The sequence below is a fragment of the Lepisosteus platostomus genome, chromosome 21, assembly GCF_059453375.1.
Source record: "Lepisosteus platostomus isolate fLepPlt1 chromosome 21, fLepPlt1.hap1, whole genome shotgun sequence".
Taxonomy (NCBI): domain Eukaryota; kingdom Metazoa; phylum Chordata; class Actinopteri; order Semionotiformes; family Lepisosteidae; genus Lepisosteus; species Lepisosteus platostomus.
In genome coordinates, this window is record NC_142631.1 from 1,388,791 (window position 1) to 1,416,095 (window position 27,305).

At 43.4% G+C, this 27,305-nt stretch overlaps 1 protein-coding gene across 11 annotated transcripts in view; it reads left to right on the forward strand.

The window, feature by feature from the left end:
• Nucleotides 1–27,305, forward strand: part of LOC148643810 (tenascin-like) — a 139,568-nt gene that overhangs the window by 58,287 nt on the left and 53,976 nt on the right. For 5 of the 11 annotated variants that reach the window (XM_088614942.1, XM_088614946.1, XM_088614950.1 and 2 more), the window contains one exon: nt 8,592–8,842. The exons of 4 other annotated variants lie outside the window; for them this stretch is intronic. The gene's annotated coding sequence lies outside the window, so the exon portion shown is untranslated. Of the gene's footprint in view, nt 1–7,143; nt 7,228–8,591; nt 8,843–27,305 lie in introns of those variants that run through there. 2 more of the 11 variants (XM_088614948.1, XM_088614953.1) reach the window with 2 other exon arrangements.

Here is a 27,305-nt window from a genome sequence, read left to right on the forward strand (position 1 = left end):
TTATTTACCCTCTCTTGTCTGTGCCTTTACGCTGGAAATGTATCTGGCTGTAGCATTGAAAACAGAAGTAGGTACTAATAGGCTGGATACGTTTTCCCACTTTGTATGCTGTAGGGCTCTCTAGAATCTGTGTGAATAGCGCTGAGAATCTTCCATTGCTAGAGTGCTTATCTATGGGCAGATTCAAGGCCAGAGCTAGAGGCTGGTTCTGTAATCAGTGTGCCCCATGTAAGGACACTGCTGTGTGTGACTAGGATGGGCTTTATAGTGCTGAGGGATACAACATTGACTGTCAACCATTTGGGGAAACCGAAGAGTTTAACCCTACACGTACTCCATGCAAATCCTGTAAATAAAAATATGTACAGTACATTTCCAGATGCTCATTCCAAACACACAGTTACAGTCTAAGGTTTACAGAGAAACAGAAATGGCTCTCTCCTCGCATTGGTAGTGTAAGCAGTTTAGGCAGTGAGCTGATAGGTTTAATAACCTAATAATAAGGTTTTATAAGGAATAAATGAAATGATCCACCAGAGTAGTGCAGAGGGGCTGGTTGCTATCGGCAGGACTGAAGCCGATCTTCAGGTTCTGCTTCAGCAAACCAGCAGAAGTCCAGAGAAACTTGGAAACCATGTCCTGGGAGGCACCATACTGACGAAGGACCAGCCGTACTGCAGTGGCTACAGCCCGTGACATCCCTGGAAGAAATAACCTGCACATCAGCAGGATGACTGGAGCTATTTGTCAGTCATGAGCTCTTCAGCGGTGACGTGCTGTCCCTCCTCTGCCAACATGGCTGTCTTCTGCGGACAGGAGGCTGTGCAAGCAGAGACAGCGGTGGAGGCTTTTATTCCTGGGGGCTGTGTCAGGAGATGGGGTGAGAGTCACGATGACTCGTGTTGTCCAGGCCTACCACTGGGCAGTGGAAGTGTTCCTCAGAAGAGAGGAATTGCCTTTAACACAAGAATATCTCACAAGAACATGCAGATTTTCCATTCTTGGAACACAACACAGACACGGTGGACCCTAGAAGACCTAACAATACTAGGACTGGAATACTGTGGCCAGAGGGGATGATCACAACCTACCACAGCCTTGTCAGCCCAGCGAGAGAGGTGAAACACCCCAGTTTTATCATTTGAAAAAGCTGCCATTTTATTTTTCTTTTTTTCCCACCACTGAGCACTATTCCAGAATGTCAGAACAAAGTGAGACATACAGTTAACTCATTTTCATTGATTTGCACAAACACCTAAAACCTGAACACAAACAGTTTTAGAATAAAAGATAAATAAACTGAAATAAACAAAAGCAAAGATGAGTGAAATCAATATTTTAGTTTATCTGCTGTTTATTTTGCTTTTTTATTCAGGTAGCACAAAGGATCTAGTTTTACCTATAGAATAGAATAATCTATTAAATGATGCCCTTGAATTGATGACATTAAAACATTTCTCATACACTTACATGTATGCTCATACAGCATGATTTTATGCTTTATTAGTATATAATTGAAAACGGATCTTAAGGAAGCTAGAGGGAACTTCTCGTGATATCTTCTTTCTTTACTGGTTTGTAATTAAATGTTGCTTTGGGGATAGATGATACACACTGATTTTAATTAGTGGCTCGTTTGATTTGCGAATAACCTCATGGTGAGCGAGCCCTGGCTATATTTGATCTTTAGAATGAATGTCTGGATTCTTAAAGGAAACAAAGAGGGTTTTAAAAAGATTGATCACTGTCATAATATTTAACAGCAGCAGCTATGAAACCTGCAAAAACTCTGATCCTTTGGGTTGCGAAAAACGGTCCTGATTTGTTTACATCTTTAACATAAAACTGAAAAGCTGCATTCTCCACATGCAGGTTAAACAGAGTCTGCAGGAAAGACACATTAACAGAGCTCAGCAATCACAACAGTTTTATGATTGCAGTGATTCCAGTGCATTGTAATTGCTGTGCACTGTGGGTCTTTATTTTCCTGTGTAATGTTGTAAATCTATAGCCTGCAAAACAGGAGCCTGGAACACATTGTTTCCTCTGCAGAGCTATCACATATGCCTTTTGTGGTCATGGATTCAAACGTATTAGGTGCTTGGCACAGAATCTTCTTTTTTTTTTCTATAACAGAGGTAGGTTTTGCAGATGTACAGCAGCTGGTAAAGGTTTTAACGACACATGAGGTTGGAAAAAATAATTTCTTCGTAAAACAAAATCTGTTTTTTTTTTTAGCTGCAGTTTTCTTTAAGCCACCGTCCTGGGGAGAGGGGGGTGGCATAGTCAGCTAAAATCCCTGTCTGCCCATTCCTGGAGTCCTGCCTTCCAGAGGACCCCTCCAGCGACCCTGCTGCGAGATCTAGTTGGCTGCTGCTTGAGCCCCAATGTGCTCATCAGAAACCACCCCTGAGCTCTACAAGCCCCCTTTGGCTACAGAATAGAGGTGTGTGGCTATAGGTTATGACATAGCAAAGGCAGATTGTATGTGCAAAAGATATATTTATTTCCTTCTGAAGTTTCTGTAGTATTTTCTTTCTGAGTTATTGTTCAGGCTTGCTTCTTCCGATGTTTTGATTAACTTGGTGTTCGTTAATCCCTATACATTGTGCTCTTTTGGCATATCCATTTTTTTTGCCATTGAAGCCTACAGCACTCATTTCATACACTGTGTCTGAGCACCAGAACAGCAGCAAGTGAGAGGGTGCCATCCTGCTCATTTGGTTTTGTTTAACTTGTGTCAGTATTTATACTAATAAATTACTGTTCTGATTATTTGGAACCAGTTTGATAATTTGTACTGGAACCAGCATGAGTTTTCGTCTTTAGAAAAGCCTGTCAAACTCTGCCATCATCTCTCTGGAAGGTGGGAGGAATCCCCATTTGAGCAATGGGAAGACATGCAGGCACCTCACACACAGACACCCCAAGGGGAATTCGAACCCAGGTCCCTGGAACTGTGAGGCTGTGGGTGGCAGCTAATCGTTTTTGTTGTGTCTCATTTGTGCTTCGCCTTCAGTAGGGGTGTCACGCTGTTTTTTTTTCATGCATTAAGAGGCAAAAGAAAAATAACACTCTTATCTGCTCTTTTTTGTAAACTCTGTGGATTAAGTCATTCTAATGTTTCTCGACCATGAGAAGTCAACCAAGAGTCCCGGTAACGACGCATGAAAGATGATAAAAATACTAAAAACACAAAGCTAGGGATACTCAGGGAGCTTGTTACACACGATTATAGTGAGAAGTTCCGGAAAAAAACTGTCTGGAAAGTAATTTGTTTTCCAAATTTGGCCGCAAATTGTGTGCCGAGAGCGCATTTACATGTAATGATTGGTGATTTCATCCTTCTAATCTGGAGAGTCTGGAAAACAGAAATGGGCTCTGCTGAGATGTGTACCAGGATGTCGGTTTGTGCTCTGGGATTGCAGCTCTGGGAGAGCAGCCGTGCTCTTTGTGGAGGCTTTGTTCATTTGGCATTGCAGGGAGCATTTCTGGCGTGACTCTGTAAACATTTTCTTCGCATTTTGGAGCTAGAGAATGTGATATAAAGAATAACAGTGAAACAGGGAAAAAACAATCAATTCTCTTATTTCACTTAAACCACAGCTTCATTTCTGAGGAGCAGAAACGGTTTAGGATTCAAACATTACCACTGCCTCAGACACCCTTAATGTTTCAAATATCCGTTTCGTCAGGAACCAGACAGAAACTATTCTTTCTTAATACAGAGTTCATTTTCATGGATCAGATTAAGAACATAATTAAATTGAATTTTTTAGCACACTTACATCCTGTCGTTTATAAAGCCAAAAACATGGATATATTTAGTCAAGACCCATCTCAGTCAGCTCTGATGAGCTAGAAGCTGCTCTTCGGGATTGCTTGTCTTGACCGATTATACAGAAGGCAGCATCACAATTCTCTTTACACGTTCTGTTTCTAACATTGTGAAATGGCTCAGAGCAGTTTGTTTTGCATTTTTCAGTTATTCATATAAGTAGTTTTTGTTTTTGAGTTATCTAGTTGAAGGGTACTAATTAAAAAGCATAGCCTTCCAATGCGACCCTCTTCAGGGCTCTGCAGGTGCGTCTTCAGGTGTTTTCTTTCTACTTTTCAGGTTCTAATTTACCTCTGCTTGATCCTTTGCAGTTCTCACTTTGACACAGCGCCCTTCTCTAATATATTAATGACATACTTACTGAAAATACAACGTTATCAAGTGTGCTACTTAGACACGTCAAAATGACTAATTCTTGCATATATGTATATGTATCTACAGTGCACTTGAGGTACAGATCTTCTCATGCTAATATTAGTGCAGTGAAAGCTCTGATTAGTATGCTTTAGATTAAACACATGTTTAATGGATCACTATGTGGGAACTAAGGAACAAACAAAAAAGACATTATATCCTGCTTGGAGGAGGGATTCCCTTCAGAATTTTCCACACCTTCTGCCAGACAACAGCAATGTTTATAACATTTTGAAGATGGATCAAAATTAATATGTCAGAAACCCACTAGTAGCTTAAATATTTAGGCAAGGGGTCTGGGTTTCCCCATCTGTTTTAGAAGAGATACTAGATCTCTTTTACTGCATTTCAGAGCTTTTGCAAATTAAGCCATCTATTGGTTTTTAATTGATATTTTGTAGCCGGTTTAGACCGTATATAAATAATTCGAAGTATTACAATTCTTAAGAGACTGAATATTTACCCTGTATTTAGTAATTGTGATAAGCCAGCAATGCACCTTGAACATTTTTCAGTAACACTACACATTCAAATCCTTTACAGCAAAAACATTTCAAGCAGTGTTTTTTTTATTGCCTTTGACGACAGATCACAAAGATGTACAGTAGCATGTACTTCATGTGAGCAATGATTGTTTTTCCATTTTTGCTCAGCGTTAGTTCTGGTAATTAAAGTAAACCTTGGCTTATATTGAAATGGACTGTTGTAGACCTTCTCAGATGTGTTGGATAGACTAAACTTTATTTAATGAACAGAAACTGAGCTAGAAAAATAACATCTCTGAAATAACATCCAAGCTGTAACTTTGTGACTTCCATGCCCAGTTCCTGACAGATGCTGGTTTCTCTGATGCTGGCTTGTGTGAAGGTCACCTGGCAGTCTGTTGAAGTTTGTGCTTAGCAAGTGTCCGGTCTAGGCAGAAATGTCTTACTCTAGTGTTTCTTACAGCAGGTCTCCCATGTCTCCTTAAGTTCTAGACAGGTCTTATATAATTGAACCAGTTAAGGTGTGATTAGGGTGGTTTATCCCTCATTCATAGCCTTTAGCTCTTGATGATTTAAGGAGATGGAAAACAACTGTGGGTGTAGTCCCTGAGATCAGGAGTTGGGGACTCCTGCTCTAGGCACAAGACATGGCACAGGTAGAAAATGCTGTCCTCTGCAGTAAAATCACCTCTTCTCGGGTGTCTTAATTCCTTTGGTGTTTATTGACCAATTTTAAGATGCCTTTGCTTACTGGTAGTACATTTTAAATTAAATAACAGTGATCCCAGAGCATGGTCTTGTGGGCTCCTTACAGATTTTAAACTACTGTTCTGGGGAGGTTTGCAAGTGGGTCTTTCAACCCAGAAGGAATTGCTGACTTCTATCTGAATGTAATGATATACTCACATTTGTGAGACCACTTAGAAGGGATAGTAACCAAGCACAGAGCGGTGCGTAGTGCTGACCTCTGCACAAAGGCAGGCTTATCCAGTTATAAACCAGAATCCTCAGACCTGAAAATACACAAGCAGATCTTAAAGACTTCCATATGGAAACTTTTTTATAGTGTTTTTTTTTCCAAATTTATTTAGTTCTAATTCCTTTGCATATTTTTCATGGGCACTCCACGCATGGAAATTTACTGCTACACGCATTTGCTTTTACATTTGGACGTTAAGGGGGCTGAATTATGTTTTTAACATGGTTTGTGTAATTTAAAAGAAAAATTAACACCGTAATGCCATGTAATTGACAGGTCTTCTTTAAAGCTTAGGGCCGAGTGTTTTACTGAAAGAAAAACATGGCAGGAAATTTCTGCGCTCATATTTTAAAACGCAAAGGTCTGGGCCGGCTCTGTTATTGTTGGAAGGAGCCTGGGGTTTTCTGAAGGAGGCCGAGGGTTTAGTTAAACGGTCCGGGACGTGCGAGGAGCTGAGCGGCAGTGTGCGGAGAGCGAGGTGATGCAGCCGCGGAGACTGGAATCCCAGCAGCGCCAGTGAACTGGTCAACTGGGATGGCTCACTTCCTCTCCAGCCGGGGTCGTGGGCTCCACAGTGGGAGAGACGTGGGACACAGGCCAAACTATCATGGCACCAGCAGATGTTCAGATAGGTAGCCGTCAGCGTACATGGGCTGCAGAGGATCGGGGTAAAGGTTTGTTCCACGCAGAAAGGAAAAGGAGAGACGTAATGCTTGGGCTGTGGAGCCTGCTTCGTGTGTGGGTCAGTTTTGTAGCATGTTCTGCCATTTCCACCGCAAGGGAAGGGGGGGGAACTCTGCCTTGCGCTGGGAGAGCTTTTGCCAACATGGTTTCAACACCAGGGGACCGAAATATTGGCACAGAAAGAGCCCCTTTATCTGTCTGCATTGAGGTCCTAATAATTAGGACAGTGAGCGTAGGACCACAATTAATTCTTGCCCATTTGGGGGTGTCATGGCCATGTGTCATATGTTACCTGTGGTTCCATCTTCCAGTTGACCATGACACAGTGTTTAAATTGGTACAGGCCAGGCCCTCAGGTTCTGGTGTCCTGAATGGCACTTTGGGATTTTACCCATGCAAGTCCTATGCCTGCACTTGGTGATTAAAAGCAAATGATATCCGTTCTCCCTAATAAACGTCTTTATGCAATTAGTCTTAGAAAGGTAGATTAACTGATGAAGGTGGCAAAACTAAGGCAAAAGTATTTAAAAAAATGGATGCAGGAAGTCTGTAACCTTATTATACTTGCCTTGTATCTCTGATATTTTTTTCCTTAAACATAAATCATTTCCATTGCATTAAAGGTATTTTTTATCACGATTTCCTGTGATAAGCATGTAAGGATTTGTAATCTAAAGTGCTTTTATCCTTGTCCAGGTTTCTAGTGCTATTTTCTGAGCTGGGTTAGGGTGCGTGCTGGAGTTATTTTGCAAGGCTGCTGTGTTTGTGCCTGAAAGCAAAGTACAGTTGTTAGGTTACCCACAGCCAGAACTTCACGCATGCATGAGGTAAGAGAAGAGATGTACGTTGTAGTTAGTGTGTCCATGTGGACATACTCTGTATTCTCCCTCTGAAGCATCTTCAAACACAAGGAAAGGGTCACTACTGTGGCTTTGTCCATATCTAGAACAGAATTTCCTAGTATTACCCCTATTGTGTGAGTCCAAAGTGCAGTCTGGGATTGAGTGATCTGGTCTCTGTAAAGTTCTCCCTTAATTCACCTGGCAGACCAGTCTCTCACTCCTCCCCTGAGCTGCTGTGCAGGTGGGTCTGCTGTGTAGCACCAAGTAGACCAGAGTGAATTTCATATACATGAAATGTGCCTGGCGATTATGATTCTGTAGTTCAGTGATGGGTGAGATGGGTCTCCTCCTCTATGTGAAATGCTTTGTGGTCCTTTGAGTTGAAAAGTATTGTATAAATGCAAAGAATTATTTAAATAATATTGTGACTGATATTGATTATGGGATTAAGGAAGTGCTTTAATCTTATTCAACTTGTGAACATCCAGGCTCGTCTCGGACAGTCATGATGTAAAATATTAAAACCGCAGGTTGAGTGACTTTTTGAGCTGGGGGTGCTATGGTGCAGACCCAGGCTGAGGCACAAGACTCAGGCAAGGAAGGTACACGAGGAGAGAACTGAACTTTTGAGAGTCTCTCAGAGCATCACCTTTGTAAACGTACGTCTTACTCCCTTGGCTTCACAGTTTCCCCGTCGGAAGAATTCGGTTTTGTTCTGCAAATAAAAAAAGCCAGAGAAACTGGGGCCTCCTGCTTTGCTGGCTAGAGCTGCTCCCTGATCTCTGACCCGGCTGCCACGTCACGCAGAGGCCTTCTGATTGATGCTAGTTTTCTGTAGCAGGCACGTTACCGACGGCTTCTCCAAATAGCTTTCGGCTGATTTATGGCAACCCACGGCTACTGTTAAATGGGAAATGCTAAAGGTTTTTTTGACCAAAATGTTTCATACATGCAGTATTAATCACTGTCAGCTTGAAAACCAGGAGCCCGGTACAGCATTAACAACAGGCCGTTAGAGAGGTCTCCTGTCCAAAGCGTGGACTCTGTGCCTTGGTGCTGATTCTCGCTGTCATGCTTGACCTTCGAAGTGAACTTTCCATGTGATGTGGTTTGAGGAATGAGGCAAGCACGGGAGAATACATGGGGGTGTCAGCCCGATACTAACAAGGACAGGAGCCTTGGGTAAAAAAAGATGGATCTACTGTCGATGAAAGTAATAAGCAGCATAAACAAGAAAATCAGGAGCTCCTTCCCCTTTTGCTAGATTGATAAAGAGCTAAAATAGCTAGCGCAGCTGGATCAGTAATTACACTGAAAATGAGTTTGATGTATTGTTTTTCCTCTGCAAGCATAAGCATGAAGAAAGAGGCCAGGGATGAAAGTGCACAGGGACTGGGAGAGGTAGAGGAAGGTGGTTAGAGAAAAACCCGGTCTGCGTCTGCGTCTGCGTCTGCGTCTGCGTCTGCGTCTGCGTCTGCGTCTGCGTCTGCGTCTGCGTCTGCGTCTGCGTCTGCGTGCCCTTAGCAGGGCTGCCATGAGGAGAGGCAGGGGTGAGCCCAGCTGTGTCAGATCTGCGCAGAGGGCAGCTGTGAAGGAACAGGTAGGCTCTTGCTGTCTTTTATCTCATGCTGTTGCTTTATTGAGGCCGGAGAGCCGGCCTGGCTTCTTTGGACAGCCCTGAAATTGAGACAATTTGCCTGCGGGAAAGGCAATCCATTAGTCCCAGATTCCCCAGAGGTCTGGTCCCCACGTAGAAATCGATTTGAGTTCAATGGGGGCTCTTCTTTCCCCTGTCTGTGTTGTCCGGCTCAGGTAACTCAGAAAGCAAGAAGAGGGTTTGAAAGACCACATGGCCCTTGTGATCAGATGCCATCCTCTTATCTCCTCATGTTACACCTGCAAGCCTTCTTTTGAAGTAACCAGTTCAATGCTTTTCCAAAGTGGTGTTGAAAAGCAAAATTAAGTTCACTTACACTCTTTGATTCCATACTTTTAACGGTTCATTTCAAAAACTCACCTCCTTATTTGTAAACTCCTCTGTAATGCAGTGCGTGGAATGTGTGCTTCGCATTGTGCATCAGTTCTAGTCAGATTCTTCTCTGGCAAAAAGCTTTGGGGTCCTGAGGATCCTCCTTATGGATGGTGAATTCTGTTTTTCCTAGATTTTTGCTGTGGTTTCCTAAGGTTTCAACATTACTATGCTATACCATGGTAATACCATGATATGCACCAATGAATGTTGACTATTGGTGAAGACGTGTGAAACCCCTTTGAAGCTCTGACAAAAAGTACAGTAAATCCCCAGTGAAATACAGTACATGAGGGTGGCGAGGGTGCCGGGATGAGGCTGCTTTGTCTGTTGGTCTTTAATTTCTGCCGATGGTGCTTCAGGAAGTTGCCAGCTGATCTCTCGCTGCTCTGGGCTACAGTGAACCACACTCTCCTCCCTTTGTGAAGCACAGCTGCAACTGCATGACTGACCCCACAGCATGGTCCAGGCTTCCCTGAACCTGTTGAGTGCAATGAATCACTTCTCTGGAAATAAGAGCTAGTGTTTCCCTGGAGGGGTGAGGGCATTAAGAGTGGGATTTATTCAAAGCAGGCAGAGCTGCACTAGGAAGCATAATGCTCTGTCCCATTTAGCAAATGCAGCAGTTTCAAGTAGCACAGTACTTTAACTGCCTTTTTTCAAGTGGTTCCCATGGAGAAAAAAATATTTGATTTTAGTATGAATTTAGTATCTGTTCTGTGTGGTTGTTAGGATTAGCTCTGGCCTGATGCACCGATGGGTCTCGGGTATGGAAATTGCCTGTGTGTGGTTGTATTGGAGTCTGATGTCATAATTGGGTTCTTCTCCATGTGAATTTAATCACAAATGTTAATCTGCCATCATCAGACTTTTACCTAAAGCATCTCATGCACTGACAGCTGATCCGTCTCCACAGCTGCTGCTGTGAAGTCTCATACGGAAGGCTGTTTTTTCCTCTTATTTGAAGATAGGACCGTGACTGACATGGGGTGATACCCTGTCGGTGGAAGAGCCAGTCTCTTTGAAAGGGGCACCTCCTGGTAACTTGCCCTGTGCTTTGGGTCACAGGTGTAGGGAGCTCTCCTATTACTTAGAAGACAATTATCATCAGCTGCCATTCACTTGTTTTTTTTTTTTTGCTCTTCCTTCCTTTTCACAGGATCTTGCTTCAGCCTCTGTACTTTATAGGGAAGCGTTTTAGCCCTTAAATTCTGGTGTTTACAAGCTGCTGTTCTTTTATAAGCCTGCAATCCGGTTACTTCATTGTGAATATATTTGCATACCTAGACGTGTGAAGTTCAAACATAATCTTAAATAAACTGGCTTTGCTGTTTCTTCTGTGGCTGTGAGACAGTTTAAGAGCTGCGCATTGTAAAACGTAAAATGAATCAAACTGCTGTGCTGTCTTGACTATCTCCCTGAATTGCTTCAATATATACAGATATTACAATATTGTACAGAAAGCTGCAGATTTATCAAATGTGTATGTTTAGGTAGTGTTGCATTGCATGTGACCTTTTGAAACCCAATGGCTACACTTATCAATGCTATAATAATGGGAATATATTAGCTATTTGGTTTGCTGTTTACATTTCTTACCCTCATCATCATCATAATATCAGAAATTGCGGTAATTATATTAATTGTCACACATGTTTTCAGTGTGTTTCTCCTGTCTGAAATGTAGTATTTTGATAAGAGTACAAGGAAACCAGGGCCAATTTCTTCCAGTGTGCAGTTTAATCCAATTAAGTACTAAGTTATAAATGTTCTGCTTTTCTCACTTGAAAGAGTACAGCAGCATGGCAGAGAATTGTTTCCAGAGATAGTGTTTGATTTTGCTGTAATTAATGTGGAGGGGAGCCCTTGTTTGGGGCTGTTTGCAATCTCAGTTGAGCAGAGCTAAACAGTCTTAATCCCTCAAACTTGAGGTCATTGCTCATTGCGGGGTTTTATGCAATGTAGCAGGTGGTCCGATTCTGCTTTGGCATGTTATTAAAGATCAACCGAACAACAGGAATTCTTGGTTCCTCGGTTTGAGCCAAATTCAATTTTTTTTCGCCAATAGTCATTCATTTCCTACAGTTTTTTTCTTTTATACTTTACATGTATGTTTTGTTCTTCATATGTGGGTGCGTGACTACAACCACCACTGCTGTCAAGGAATGTATCACTATCTATGGTTGTAGTTGCATCTCTTACGTCTAGGTTAAGATGGCAATGCACAGAAACCACATAACACAGCCATGAGACAGCTCCATTATGAAAACAAAAGATGTGGTTATTATCACGAACAATACAGAGGCCATGAAAATGGTTCAGCATGTTTGTCATGTGATATTCTATTAAACTTTACCTTGGGAAAAAATACATCAGACTTGACTGTCAGTAGTTAGTTGCCCGCAGGAAACAGTATGCAATATAGCGTGATACAATCCTCTACTTTTATGGGGTTGCACACAGATCACTGTCTGTGTTTCATGGGCATGGAGAGCAATATGTGGTTGCTCAGATTTTTAATATGACAGTTGGGACAATAATATAAAGATAGAAGTGCACAGTGCAACAGTATTTCACAACAAATTGCAAGCCCCATGAGTAAGACACATACAAGCACTGCGTTTTATGCATAGAAAGAAGATTTAAAACAAAGAAAATTAACTTCTATACTATATTCTGTATCTTATATTCTATGATTCTATATTTTATTCTATAAAATATATGTGACATTTGTGTGCTACAGCTCTTGCTTTCCAGATGGCACCCTGGGTGCCTGTTTTCCTTCAGTAAATGGTCCCTGTTTGTTATTGTATTACTCGGAGGCTGAGCTGCTCCTGCAGGGTGTCTTTACATCAGTGCGCCCCCACCTTCAGCCTTGCGAAGGACGGTATGTAGAAATTGGCAGGTATTAACTTTTTGCAAGTCCTCTGTGGCGGCAGTTCCATATTTGTTCATGTTTATGCGCCGAGTGACAGCCCGCTCTGTGTAACGTCTGCTCTGCGTCTTCTCCGAAGCGGAGCTGCGCACGGACTTGTGGGGCAGCTCTGCTGGTGACGCGAGGCGCACGAGGCTGCTGTCCATGTTCACGCCGAGTTTACATACTGAGGCCGGAGCTGCGTGTTCTCTGCCCCGTCAGAAGGATCGCCGTGCGTGCTGCTCCCAGCTGTCTCGTCTCCGTTCGCCTGAACCCGGCTCCTGCCCTGCCTCCACACCTCCCCGGGACTGAACCCTTTGACCGCATGAGGTCATCAGAAAGGACTGGAAATTCCAACCAAGCTGCAAATACGCAGCACAGGGAGACGAGCAGCCAGGATGATGGTGCAGGTGGTGTTTGGCATGCTTGGAGGTGATGGAGAGGGCGGTACTGTCAGTGCTTACAGTTATTTTCAGGCACCATTAGCCAAAATATACGGGACACCAGTAGGCTAGAACGTGCAGTAGAGCACTCTGGGAACGCAGTGTTGTACAGAGATGTCTGCCACTGCCCAGTTGTAACGAGGTTGTATCTCCTTTGCTGAAAGGTGCACTACTGCACAATAAGCATTTCCTTTGCAGTGTTTTTCCTTTTCATTTCGCGTGTGGGTTCGGTTTCAGCGCTGTTATTATTCCCCATTCTCGGCTGTGGGATGCCAAGGCGATGAAGTGTGCCAAAGCCCTCCATCAAGACACCTTTAATACGTCTTGATGGATCCTGCCTCAAGCAAGGTCCCAGCTCAGTCTGCTTTTTAATTAGCTCAATGTGCCGTTTCTTCTTCCAGCAGTCAGGAAGGATTACCCTGATCCTGCGCGCCGTGGCAGGTAGAGGGCTATGGCTTTATTAAGTGGAGCTGTGCTGCTGTTTGCATGTTTAAAGAGACGAGACGCAGGGAGTGATGGAATTGAAGAAGGGGAGGCGAGGTGGGGGGTGGGGTGGGGTAGAGGGAAGAAATCGTCTCTTTTTTTTTTTCGGGAGAGCGCCCGGCATGCCTCTCCGTCCCACTACGCGCACGCCAGCCCGTGTCCCCCGCCGCGCAGAGCTGCAGATTTCCCGATAGGAAGGCTGTGGGATTGCAGATGAAAAGAAGACTGTTCAGAGGCAGCTGCGGGTGCGATAAGGCAACTCCAGGGTGCAGAAAATACAGTGCTTCAGTGAAAAAAAAATCAACCTTTATAAACCCATAGAAAAAAAACAGCCCAGTGGGGGGATGGTTCCATGTAACTAAAAGATGGGTGACATTTAAAAGAATTGAATTCACCCACGTGAAGGTTCATCACCATGAATCTACCTTTTTTGCTGTTTTCTCACAGCTGACACCGTGCATTAAGTTTACTTTGCCATTGTTTCCTGCAGGTTGTACAGTGATATCTCTGTGCAACACCAAACTGGTTTGTATCAGGCTGTTTGCTAAAGCATGGCTTCTTCAGTTCTCCAGTCCAAACTGAGAGTGCAACTCTTAATGCTGGCCTCTCGTGTTGTCTGTTTTTTTCTTAGAAGCATGTTGAAGGTTTCGAGATAATAAATTATGATTTTACCAGAGCATTCAGTGTTTATCCTAAGGCTTGTGTGCTTTTGTAAGAAAAAGAATATAACTAAAAGTTCAGGTGTAGACTCATTATGTACGTCCTCTGAATATTTTACTTTTTATTGTTACAAAACTTTTTTCTTATTCTTGCTATATCATACAAGTGGACAGAAATCAATAAGCAAGAGTGTTTTAGCAGTTTTTAATTGAAATTCCCTCTTGAAGCTTTGTACACCTATTTGTGAGGTCATGTCCTTTTCTCCTTTGACCCCAAGACGTTATCATTACCACACCTAGCAGTGTACAGGTGGGGGAGTGGTTGGTGAAGGTGGCTTTCCAAGGATGAGCCAGGAATGCATTTCTTTGGTGTCGTAATTGGTGTTATTATTGTTATTTTTTTAAATACCCCTTGTGCTTTCTGTCCTGCAATCTGAGCTAAGCCAATTTGCTTCTGTAAAGAGCCATGATCTCTCCTTTGTTCTCATTCCCCTCTCTCATTAAATCCCCTCCCATCCTGCGGGATTCTCCTGCAGACAAAAGGCTCGGAGAGAACGAGTGGAGTTCTGCCTCAAACACTTAGCTCTGACAGGCAGGAAGTGCAAAATTGAAAGCTGTTTTTGCAAGTTTTCTTTGAAAGAGATCCCTGGCTTTGTAGCCCAATTCTGTACATGACAGGCATTCATTTTGTAAGCCTGTGTGTATGATTCATTACTGGAAGTTCCCTTTCTAATCTTGATTTATTCTTTTTGCATCCATGCTCTAAAGCCGAGTGGTACAGGATTTGAGTGTATTGAAGTCATTGTTCATGCTGCACAAACATGCCGTCAGACATGGGCAGTTTGTGGACACTGGTGTGGTGTCTGGTACAACATGATGCAGCTTTAGGCTTTACCGAAAATATTGTGCTGATTTAATGGTGGGAACAGCACAGTAAAGTGTGACCAAACACAGAGAGATGCTACACATAGGTGTAGTAAAGAATAATATTAATTTTGGGATGCATAGTGTCATAGTGTGATAATACATTGTGAAAAACGCAACACTAGTGGGTGAATTCAGCATTCTGACCTTTATTAAGAATGCAAGAAAGGTTTCATGTGAGAGGAGGCCATTGGGCCCATGTAGGCTGCTGCGTAGTAAGTAGCAAATTGACCCAAGGATATTGTGCAGCTATTACCTGAAATAATATAGGGAATTGGCTTAAATAAAAAAAGCTGGGCGGCTTGTTCCATACTCCTGCATCCCTTTGCCTAAAGGAGTGCCTCCTCTTCCTCGGTTAGTCTGTTTTCTAAGGGAAAGACTGTGGATCTACAGTGAAGGAGCAAAGGTAAGCATTTCAAACACACTGCGTTTAATATTAGACTGACCTACACTGAAGGAAAAGCAGACTTTTGCTGTCGTGCCAGGAAATGTACGTGGCACTGACATTCATGTGTACAGCTTTTGTTTGTATTTTTATTGATCTTCATGAATTTTGTGAAACTGAAATATAGGAGGGTTAAAGTATAATATTCATTTTCACATTTGACGGCAATTCATGATTTTCATAATAGTTTGACAGATTTGGAATTAACAAGCTTTATTACTTTTTTTGTCTAATGAATGGCATTAGCGTGATCTTACTACTCAACTTATTTAACACCTTTGGCATTCAGGGAATCTCCAGACGCATTTAAACTGCTCATAAATTCAAGCCCACGAAGCTCTTTGTAGCGCTACCTATGTCAGATAAATAAATCATTGGTCTCTCCATAAAAGGCCTGAATGAATAGCAACTGTGCCCCAAATGTGTCTCGGCAGAGTTTACAGTGCAGACAGTGAAAGGAATCTGTGAGAGCTACTCTTGCTGATCTTTCTCGAAGAAAGCACAGTATTAATTGTACCGTTCGGTACGTTTGATGCAGTTTGGTGCATTCTAGGGACGTTAATCACCTTGCATTGGTGTCTACCCTTTTGTAGCCCAGAGGATCCTAAAGCAATATGCTTGGAAACCCACTTCAGTTGCTGAAGGGCAGATCCACTGCACAGCAGATCAGGGGGAGGAGTGGGAGACTGCTCCGCCAGCTGAAATATGCGAGATGGTTCGGGTGGCCAGATTGTTCTATCAAAGGGAAGAGTTTCGTCGGGACACTGGGGTTAACCCCCATACCCGTAGTGCCAGAGCATAACATTTCATCTAAAGGACGATATGATGTATCCTACAGCACACTAACCCTAGTCACTATATGGGGGTGAAGGTTTGGAAATTCTGGTACAGGGCAAAGATCGCCACCTACTGGTCCGCTACTGCTTGGTTTTCCTTAGAGGTCTTCGATGGCACCAGGGACTAGATCCAGCCATGCTGAGCTTCTAGGACCTGGTGAGATGAGCTGTATTAAGTATACATTAGATATTACACAGTTTTTAGAATCGCTGATTGTTCTCTGTATACTCTCTTACGGGGCACACTGACATTTTCTCTGGAGAGGAAAACAACTTCCCGAAATCCCCTCCATTTTTGTCTTGCTGACCCTCAGGAGTTCAAATAGTGCGACAAAGATTAAGAAGTAGAAGGCAACCCCCTGTCCCCCCAGGAGGGGGCGCTATGCATCAGGCACAGAAAGGTTACAAATGTGAAGATGCCATTTGTCTAGTCTAGCTCACTAAGTTGCTAGAAGCGAACCACTCAGCTGTTGGTGGATTTCAATCTGTGAAGCCTGCCAGGAGCAGTGCTGGTCCCTGCTGAACACATGAACACAAAACGGATGGCATGCTTAGTATACTCTCTTGTTTTTGTCCTGCCTAATATATTCTATAGAATCAGTCTTGTGTTCCAGACCAGGTCTTCTGTGCTTGCTGGTTCTCAACTCATGTGTCAGTGGCTTCAGAGAGCTAGTCATTCAGCTCCTAAATGCCGGCATCTTGTTTTACCTTTTAAAAGTAATGACACTTATGCTGCACAATGGAATTTGTGATTGACTTGCTTAGCTTGGGATGTGATTTCTTGTTGGTAGGATCTGTAAAATGAAGTCTGTCTGGCAGTTGCTCACCAAAAGAAGGCAAATGTGCTCTGTATCCTGAAGTTCAGTCCAGCACCAGCTGTATGAGCACAGGCAGGCAGTGACACACAGAAAATGTTCAGGAGTATCTCAGTGTGGTTGAGGACAGAGACGAAAACCAGCAGCATTACGCCTGCTGAGTTTGTTGTCCATTTCCTTCTTGTAGCAGCTGTTATTTATTCCATGTAACTACATGGTTGTAACTACAAATTTGTTTGAGAGCCTCCAAACAATGCAATTAAGCTATAGAAAATGTTCCTTTTTGTTGCTTTGTTTAGTTTTGTCCCTCTGTTTTCATTTTTTCTTTGTCGTCTCATTTTTTAATCTTCAGCCAAAGAAGTGCTTTCATGATGAGACCAGTTTGTGGGTGGCTTTCTTGTTTTCAGTAAATCACAACGAGTGTGTAGTGTATTGCACAGGAACTGTAAGCACTGGTAGTCATAGCATCAATCATTGCTTCCCTTGTTTATGGAAGATCCCAATGCTTATTTTTTTGGATCAGAACGTTTTGGCAGCCTACAAGAGCATAGCTTGCTCTGCTTTAATTATGCTCTCTTCGTGTTCCTTAAAAAACATGTTCCAGGGATGCAGGATCTCAGTGCATTCTAGCTATGTTGTGGTATAAACACAGAGGGTGACATCATTGTCTCATATTTTGAGAGCCCATTAGGGATTTCAGGACAAGATAATTTTAGTTAAACTCTTTATCACATCTTTTTTTGTCCTTAAGGGGTCTTTTATCCTGCCAAGCGTTCTTTTTAATTTAAAAATGGTTGATATCTCCTTAATCCATCCAGAATACAATTTTCTTAGCCAGACTGTCAGTAATTTTGAAATACAGACATAAGCTTCTAAACATTTACTCTTGATAATGGTATCTGGGCTTTTTGTATTTGCCATCCCATTTTTGTTCCATAACGTTTGCGGTTTATCAAGGTTTTGGAGTCAACATTGGCTGGAATAAACTGGAGAGCAGTCTCCTGGAAGTTGTTAGAAAGCTATCTAACAGTTGGGCTCACGGGAGAGCTGTTTTCTGCCTTCAGTTTAACGACGCATCTTATGAAACAGATTCAGGGCTGATGAGAAGATTAATGATAGGTTATTTTTTCTTCAGAGCTGCTGGTATTGCTTGTTTAATTTCTTATAACACTAATTAACACATTTCAACAACCTTCCTATTAAACCTTGAAAAGACCTGCCTGACTTTCAACACGTTATGGAGCCATAGGTTTTAGCTGGGACTTTTTTCCATGAGATCGCAGCATAGAAGATAGAATAAGACAGGTATTGGCAGAGATAATTTTACACAGCAGCATGAGGCAGCGGTCAGGCCTTTGGAGGGCTCAGAGGGCTGTAGACTCAGATCTTAAGGTGGTGCTGCCATTGTTCCCTTGAGTAAAGTGCTAAGTTCTGGTTGTTCTGTTGACATGCTCATCATTTGTGCGGATGGGTACTCTCCAGCTCATCATTGCTCATGAGAATTAGTTTTTGATTGGCTTACCAGTTAAAATAAAGGTAGTTCAAATGGGCTTTGTTTACTATTGCTTTATTCTACATATGTTCTTTGCATGTAGTCCAGACACATTTTAAACTGTAGTGATTTTTAGATGAGTTAATGTCTGCAGGAAAAGTTAATATTCCATCTTGACTTGTACCTCCTCTCCGTGAAGGTCCCTGTCTTTTGGCTCAGTTGTGGAAGACATCCCAGGATTCTATGCAATTACGAAGGTGAGGCCAGGAGGACAAAATCCGAACTGGCTCTGTAGTGCGATGCTTTTTGTCTACCTTTTCATCTGTAGGCTTGTTCATGGTGATTAAATGCATTCAGTTTGACAAAGGAAAATGTTAAAAAGCCACACCTGAGCTGGAGACCCTGAAGTTCAACAGGGCAATTTAACCCAACCTAAATTGCTTCTTTTGTCTATAGGAATTCCATTTTGCACCAGAGACGGTGACATTTTTGCACTCCCCTGACTCCTCTCAGAAGCTGGCGTTTTTCATTCGGCTTGGCACTGCGCACCTGGGAATTGGTTTTGCAGAAGCTCTTCCATTAAGGTCCCCTGACAGATTCAGCACTCGGGTACGCCATCTCCTTATGCCGGGGAGAAGAGCAGGGAGGGGGGATAGATGATTTCTGAGCCGTGTCTGCAGGAGGTTGAAATCCCAAAAGGTGCTCAGTGGGTAATCTGATAAGCCGTCTCATGGATGAGCCTGTCATTCCTGTTTGCTAGAGAGGAGGGAAGGCAGAGTAAGCGAAAGATGGGAAGACGAGAGAAAGCGCTAAGCTCTTGCTTGAATGAATTCCAGTGCTGTGAACAGAGAGAGAATGAGATTTCGACAAGGAAAGGTGGCCTGCTCAATAGCAGCTGATAAAAAAAATTAAATTGCCAGGGGCACCAAATGTCAGGAGTCTTCGGGGTTTATTACGCGGATGATCTGTAATGGAAATTACTTTTTATTTTACGCCGCCTGTATCTCATCTTGCCTCCATCAACCGAACTTTCTTTGTCAACATGAAATGATGATAAACACTGAATAGTTGTAATTTTGTTCTTGGCGTAGAAGTCCCCAGATATTTTTTTTCTTGCAAATCCATCTTTTTAGAGTTTTTCCTGCAATGATGAAAGGGGGTATAAAGGACTCCTTTGTGGCTGTTAAATCCCTTTTCCCTCATAATTCAGTTGAGAGTTAAACAGTGACATTTTCCAGCTTGCGTTTGTTATTGTTTTGTCATCCGTGCCTGTTAATGGCCAGGCATCCATTTAGTGTCTGCAGGCAGTGACTGAGGGAAACGGAACCCTTTTTAATAATTTTGAAACATTTGTGCTGGACAATCATTTGTCAATGTTGTAGCTCCTAAAATACTGCTTTTCAAAGCTGGAAACTGTCTCCAAAACAAACAGTCTTTTCAAGAGCAGAAAGTCTTGAAAGAAGTGATTAGAGGAGAGGGAATGCTAATAATGGTTTTGAAATTAATTTTTATTGCCTTTCCCCTGATCTACTGAAAGGGTCAGGTAATCTTGGTGAAGTTTTCCTGTCAGCTCTTTAACCTGTGCTGGTAAAGACGTTTGCTGACTTGTCCCGGTTCATTGTCACAGTCTACCACCCCCTTTAGTTTTGCAGCTGGGGCTTTTGCGAAAGAGAAGAGAGTGACTTGATGTTAAATGAGATTCATGCAGGTGTGAGGTCTGAGAGAGTCTTTTTGTGATACAGGTCTGTGATTTACTACTGTTCTCTCAGGCATATCTTTTATGAGAAATAGATATTTCCATTCTCTTTGTGTTTCGACTTTTTCACTGGTTTACTGGGCAGCCGTCAGCACTTGCACCGTTAACACCACTTGCTTGGAGTCCACAAATCTACTCCTTTTTTTTCATCCTCTTGTACTCTTTACACACGGTCCTTTTAGAGGATCGAAGAAGAAGCTTTGCTTTTATATATATGCCCATGAGTGTTAAGCTTGCCCGTTCAATGTGCTTAACTCTGGTGCCATTGGTGCCTTCAGCTAAGACCACAAGTTACAGGAGCCCTTTCATTTCCTCAGCAGATAGCAGGACCACACCCAGGGGGCAGATGAACACTGTGCTTTCTGTGGAAGATTAGAAGGCTGTGCTTAAAATTGTCAACAACCATCAGAACACCTGTGTTGCATTAGGAGGCCTCTGATCTTACCTTACTGCTCTCACATGGGAATTTATTTTGTTTTCTCCTTCCCTGTCTCCGTATGTATTGTGTGTTTGGCAGATTGCACCCCCGAACTGCTCTTCTTCATTCTTCTCTGGCACATATCTCTCCCAGCAAAGACCCTAGAAATGCATCCTCCCGTACTGATCATGATTCCTTAGATGAGATTTCCAATTCCAAACTCGCCCCCCCCAAAATGTAAAAAAATATAATACTATAGAAAAAAGATGCTCTCAGTAAAACTGTTAGTTAGATAACATCTCAAGACGAATATGATTATAAACTTAGACTATAAACGTATAAACTTTGTAGTTGTAAAAAATGTTCAGGGCACATACCACCGCCTTACACTGGCCCAGCAGTGTGAGCCAAAGATCAACAGATGCTGTACTTTGTCGTGTGCTTGTGTGCAGGCTGGGAATTTTCCTTGATCTTGCTGTGGGCAGCCATTGTAGTTTTGTCTCGCGCCTGGTGAACCCGATTCTGGTACAGTGCAGAGTTTTCTCACCGCGGACTGGAGACCATCAGATGTGTGACTGCTTCTAGGTCAGACCACCGTTGTACTTAAGGGGGTAGGCTTAAAGGTCAGAGAGCAGGAGGGCACAGATGAAATCACAGAAGCACAGTTGTGTGAGAGTGTCTTAACACTTTGGGCACTAGACGGATTTGGGCTGAATTTGTGGAAGTGCGTTTTTTCCCTTTTTTTCCCCCAGTTTCGCGGGCGAAGTTTTTCTCTATTGCTTGCATTTGGAAGTGTGGTAGTATAGGAAATGATGGTCGTCATCTTTTCATATCATTATAGTTTTCACATTTAGTTTGTAATGCGGGCTTAATTGTGGTAGTGAGAAGAGTCTTAGTTTCCCACGTAAATCGTCATGTCCACTCTATTGCTATTCACAAATAAACTCCCAAGATTCTTGAATAATATAGAATATGTAATCTGTATTATGTAATATTAATTACAATTGTCTTACAAAAGCCAAAATATTATATGGTTATATATTGTATATAATATATCCTACCTTAAAGGCTTTGACTCTTTTTGGCTTTTTCTTTTATAAGTTTCCACTCTGTAATTTTTGTTGTTCTTCAAATTCTTTGTTCTCAAATATAGACAGAGATCTGTACATCACCAGAAAGAACTAAGGGTCCAGTATGAAGAAGGGACGTTGACCAGATGGCGCTCTTTGTTGAGAACAGGAACGGCCTGACTGGGGTTGGGAGTAATGGGGCTGGTCAGCAATTCGACATCTCTGGCTCAGCTGTAGCGCTCCAGCCAGCCAAACTGACCACCTGCCTTCGCTGTCCCACTGCCTGCTGGCTGTGTGGGTCACTGATGGGGCTGCGCGTTTATTTAGACAAGCTGGAGCATATGCATCGCACGTTTAAGGCTCGCTGCATTTTTTTTGTTTTACTTTCAGAAAAGAAATGCCTGTTCTGTTGAAAGCAGTCTTTGCCTCGCCTCATCTCCCTCCCTGATAGAACGTCTGGCGATCCTGGCCCATGAGGTCACCCTGTGTCCCAGTGGGCACGTGAACTGTGTGTGGTTCTGTGGGCATCCAGAGCTCCAGCCTGCTGAATCCCCTGGGTGAAGTTTTTATTTCAGCTGTCAGGATGGAATGGGGGTTGGTGGGGGACTGCAGTGGAAGGGCCCCTGCAACAGATTTTTGTGAGTCAGGGGTGAGTCATCATTTATTGACTTTACGTGTTTCATCACGCACTGGTTGCGTTCCTGCCATCGGCACGCACATGGGGTAGGAACACCGCGGAAATATTTGCTCGTTCATGCTAGCGAATGGAGCTCGACACACCCTGGTGCGACAAAAGTTGCTTTGTGGCCGGATCTCGTGTAATCAGACCAGGGCTTCTGGTTTCCTGCAATCACAGACCCCGGAATGAACAGGCACCAGTTCCCTGATTCTTCCATGTCCTGTAGTTTCCAGTGAGGCTCCTGCTTAGTGTTTGGATGCTGTGGGTTTTCAACAAGAGGGCTTTTAATGTGTTTGTTTTTAAAAAAGTGATACAATAGCGGTCTTCCAGAGCCATGCTCATTAGGAGTGAAGCTTTGAAATATGTTAAGACTACTGTCTGACCAGAAGCAGGACAGTTCCATTATACAAGCTGAATTGTTTACTGTTATCCCATGAAAAGAAAGAGTTCTACTTCTCTTTGTACAGCACATCAGCTGGAATATTCATTTTCGCAGTTTAAATGGCTAATGTATGTTTTTAGATTTTCTGCGTGGAATTGAAGTATGAATCATTGTTTTTAACATACTGTAGGAGCAGAATTCAGACATACTGCCTAACATTATTTTAGTGAGGGAAATTGTCCACTTCATCATTGTATATACATGTGTTAATAACATCTGTGTATGCAAAATATAGTATATACATTTTGATCTCAAGGGGTCCGAGCCTGGGTTCTGCAAGAAAAGGCCGATAAGGTGAGATGTATCACAAGTAAGGATGAAGGACCAAATCACTAAGAGTACAGGAAAACGCTGAGTTCTAATGGGTTAAATGGCCTTTGACTCTTCTAAATGGTTCCCTTTCCTCCCACTCTAAAGCTCTGGATCTTTGACAGCTCTTGATGTGAAAGGACAAGGAGGAGCCAACTGCGAAGGGCAGGAACAGAGGTGCAGGGCTGGGCTGCATCACTGCTGGGTATTTCGCTGTAGAATTGCCAGGGCTGGCTTTGTGTCAGGGAATTACAGGCTTTCTCAGGTCATCTCCTCAGAACAAAAGGAGCAGAGAGTATGTGTGGTCTGGGGCACTCTCCACCCTGCACAGGAACTACAGAGCTACAGCCGCTGGAATTGGCATGCTCTCTATCTGTCCAGTTCTAATCATTCTTTTGCTATTCAGAATCCAGTTTTCATGTTTTTGATATACGAGAGACAAATCCCAGATTCAAATTCCGGTAGGGGGCGGAACATGAGAACGTGGCCCATTTAGCCCATATAGCTCATTAGGGGGAAATTAGCAGCTAGCAGTGCATTACTGAAAGTGTAATTATTTATCTCAGTAGGGTATTTGGGAGATACGTACACTACAAAGCACCCAAAAAAGAGAAAGGTGTGATGTATAAAAAGGGATTCAGTGCTGAAAAAGGCACGCTGTCAGAAAGAGAGCCTGTGCTGCCTGTCTCTTACACCCTAGCACATATCAGAGCACTCGAAACAGTTCCTGCACCGTCCAGCTTTTATGTATAGAAATGCAGAGTGCAGCGTTCGTGAATAGTTTTTTTGAAAGAGATTACAGACTCGCTCAAAAAGCAAAGTTCAATTGAATTTGCTCATCTTGAAAGATGAAATCATTCTAAAATACATGACAGCATGCATGTGCTAAAAAAAGAAAAAAAAATACCATTTTGTTAAGGTCAGAGCCATGCTCGGCCAAACTAGTTAGCTGATTTTGGCTGCTGTGATATAAGTTAATTGATTAGGATGAGTCAGTCTTGTTTCTGCTGCAGCATTTCCAAATCCTTGTAGCTTCCGTTGTCTTTGAAGCAGTCCTCCTGGTCACCAGTTTAACAGCATGCGATTGGTGATTTAAGAAAGCCCGGAAAACAGGCAAAGCATCCTTGACAACGTTTGTAGTGGAATCTTAGCTGGCCCAGCTGTAAGTTTGTGGAAAAAGTGATTGCATGATTTAACACTGGGTGTAGGAAAAAAAGGATGGGATTTGAAGAAACAGAAATATCTGAAACAAAAAAAAAAAGCCAGATCTGAGTCAGGCGTGTCTCCTGGTGAGAGGACTAACGCAGATGGCAGCTCCCTCACCCAGTCGCCACTGCAGGACCTGGCCCACCGCTGTGGGTCCAGACTCCTCGGGTGGGCTCGGCCCAGATAAAGCCATGGCTCGTGCAAGGTACAGTAGCTGTGGGGCAAATGAGACCCCACAGGGGGACGCGGGAATTTGGGACGATCCAATCAAGAGGAAAAAGTGGCAATGAATCGAAAATGTGTTGGGGGTTGGGTGGGGTGTGAGGTTAAAGTCTAACTGGGACAGCGCCACCCCTGAAACACTCGTTTCTCTTTCTTCCATGATTGGCATCCGAGCTGATGGTGGCGCTCAGCTTCGCCACACCTGCCCCCTCGCAGCACCAGCCCTGCTCATCCCCGCTTCCCGAGACACCGGCGTGCTTTAAAAAAAAAAGACGGGACTCCCGCTTCAGGATGGAGATTAGGCATTTCTGTGAGGCTCTCTTCCTGAAAAAGCCTCTCTGGCACGCATTATGAAGTATTAATAGACTGTTTGTTTTGCCTTCAGCTTGCGAAAGCTTCAGGGCAAATTGAGAGACGCGAGCTGCTGGCAAACCTAGGGAGAGTGGATTGGAATACCCCCTCCCCACTTTTAATTTTCAATCGGCATTAATTTTTCAATTCGTTAAGCAGCAGGGTGCAGGAGCGCTGTGGCTGGGGGGGGGTGTTGTGAGCTGAGACAGAGGGTGATGAGAGGGAGCGATCGTTCCTGCTGGCCAGCTCTGCAGTGGCTCATACAGTGTCCTGGAGAGCGCCTGCTCTCGGAGTTTCATTCTTACCTGAGAGTACTGGAGTGCAGCTCTGGGACTCCTGCATAATACATGGCGGGGAGCACAAATCCACAGTCGGCTTTATTACCTGCTAATTTATTTTTAATGAGGAAAACGGTCTTTCCAGGTCACTTCCTAGTTCGCTGTCTGTCAGGAGCTGCTCTCCCGGGCTCGCATCGTGCCTGTTTAAGAGAGGAGATAGCTGCAGGGCCTGAGCCAGATAATGAGCTCTCTCTCTGCCACTGAGAGGGAGTGCTGAGATAGTGTGCCTAGTGCTGCTTGTCTGTGTCTCCCTCTGTCGCTTTCTCTCTCTCCCTCCCTCCATCTCTCTCTGTCTTCTCTGTGTTGTCTCTCTCCCTCTCTTCTCTTCTTTCTCTCTCATTCTCCTCCTTCTTTTCACTCCTTCTGCCTGACACTGCTATCCTGGTCTCTCCAGTTGTAGTCCCATCTCCGGCCAACAGCTGGGTTACCTGCCCTCTGTCTCTGATCTGCTCACCCTGAACACCAGGGCTATTTTTTTAATTAGGAATTCCTAAAAGCTCTTTTGACAATTGCCATGCCACAAACACCAATAATTTACCCCTGAGATCAAATGCTAAAATGAACTCCCCCAATTATTGATACTCAGAACACATTATTTTGAATGTTTATATTTAAGCTAAGCCTTTTTTAAAATAACATTTTGATTATTTTTTTTTACTTATGCACTTATTAAATGAAACCGTATATTTGAAGGCACTGTACTGCTGTCTGCACGGTGCTGCACTAGTGACCAGGACTGTGGCGCTGGGTCCTCTAACGCTGTCTGCGATTTTGACTCAAGTCTATATATCGAGTATAGCCCAGTCTGGTCCAGTGCAGTCTTCTCTGTTTGTAAATGAATCTACCCAAAATACCCTGAAATTTAAACCGCTGCCCCTCGCGCTTCTAATTTAAAAGATATTCATGTGAACTGTAAACTCACCGCTGAGAATATTGATTCCCTCTCCTTTCAGCGGAATGCCTCCTAGTATTTATTTTTTCTGACGTATAGTTTATGCATATATCTGTACAATAAATAACAGTTATACTATATATTGATGGATAGGCCTGTGCCTCGTGAGTTATAAACATAATCTTTCATATCGTTCAAAGGTGAGTGATGCTCAGCACAGTGACTCCATTAAAGATTATTAAATATGGCTGTTGACTGTGCTAATAAGAATTTCTAATATAGAGCCCAGTGATTCTCTACCCCAGCTCATCCATCTTTGCTGCTTGACTGGTCTTTGTCTTAAAAACACTGACAGGATATTTTTTTCCACCCAGACAGCCAGAGAAGTGGCACAGCCCCCCCCAACCCCCAGCCTTTTCCCCTCTCCCACTGGAGAGTCTTAATGTGACGAGGCTCGCGTTGCCCAGTGTTGGCCAGTAACACTCGGATTTGACACGGGACAGCCCAGCTAGTCGGCTGGAGCTCTGTGTAATTCCTGATCCATTGTGCTCTCTGAAGATGTTTGGTTTTAGTTTTTTTTTAAAACCTCCCTTTGTTCAAACAGCAGGCTTGTTTTACGAATTCAGGTTCCCTGGTGATTTTCTTAAAAATTAATTTTAAATCATTTAATTTACATCGTTGGTATGCAGTAATACGTAATGAGGCATCATTAGATAGCAAAGAGTAGACATGATTTGACGGCTAAAGTGTGAAAGAGAGCTTTAAGGGAGCCCCAGCTGCCATCCTGATCTTTCTTACTTTTACAAATAGGACCTTAGAAACTCAGCAAGAAGGCTAAGATCCGGCTTGAACTTTGACCTTGCATAGCCTGGGTTTAGGAGAGCAGGTGGTGCCTGTTATCTGCCAGCACTGTGTGTTGGGGGTTCAGCACCAAACGTGCACTTTCCTTACCTTGGGTAAAGCTGCTGAGAATGTGTGCACAATCGACAGCACATCTCAGCTGTTAATCACAACCAGCGTAATGTACTGTAGTTCTGCCAGAGGAGCTAAAGACAGAGGAGGCTGGGGGGGTTTCACAAGAGGCAGGGAGCTGTATTTAAACACGTCAGTCAAGGGCAGGTCTTGGAGGTAACTGTGGGGAGTGGAGAGGCAGTGGTGTTTGAATTAGTGCATCGGGTTTCAGCTGTTGGGTTCCTGGACCAACAGGAGGAGGAGTGCAGGGAGAGAGTGAGAGACGGGGAGAGTGACGGAGAGAGAGGGAAGCCTCGAGGAATGTGGGAGAAAGTGAGCACAACCTCGAGTGGAAAGGGGCCCTGCAGGTCTCCAGGGAAAGGCCAAGA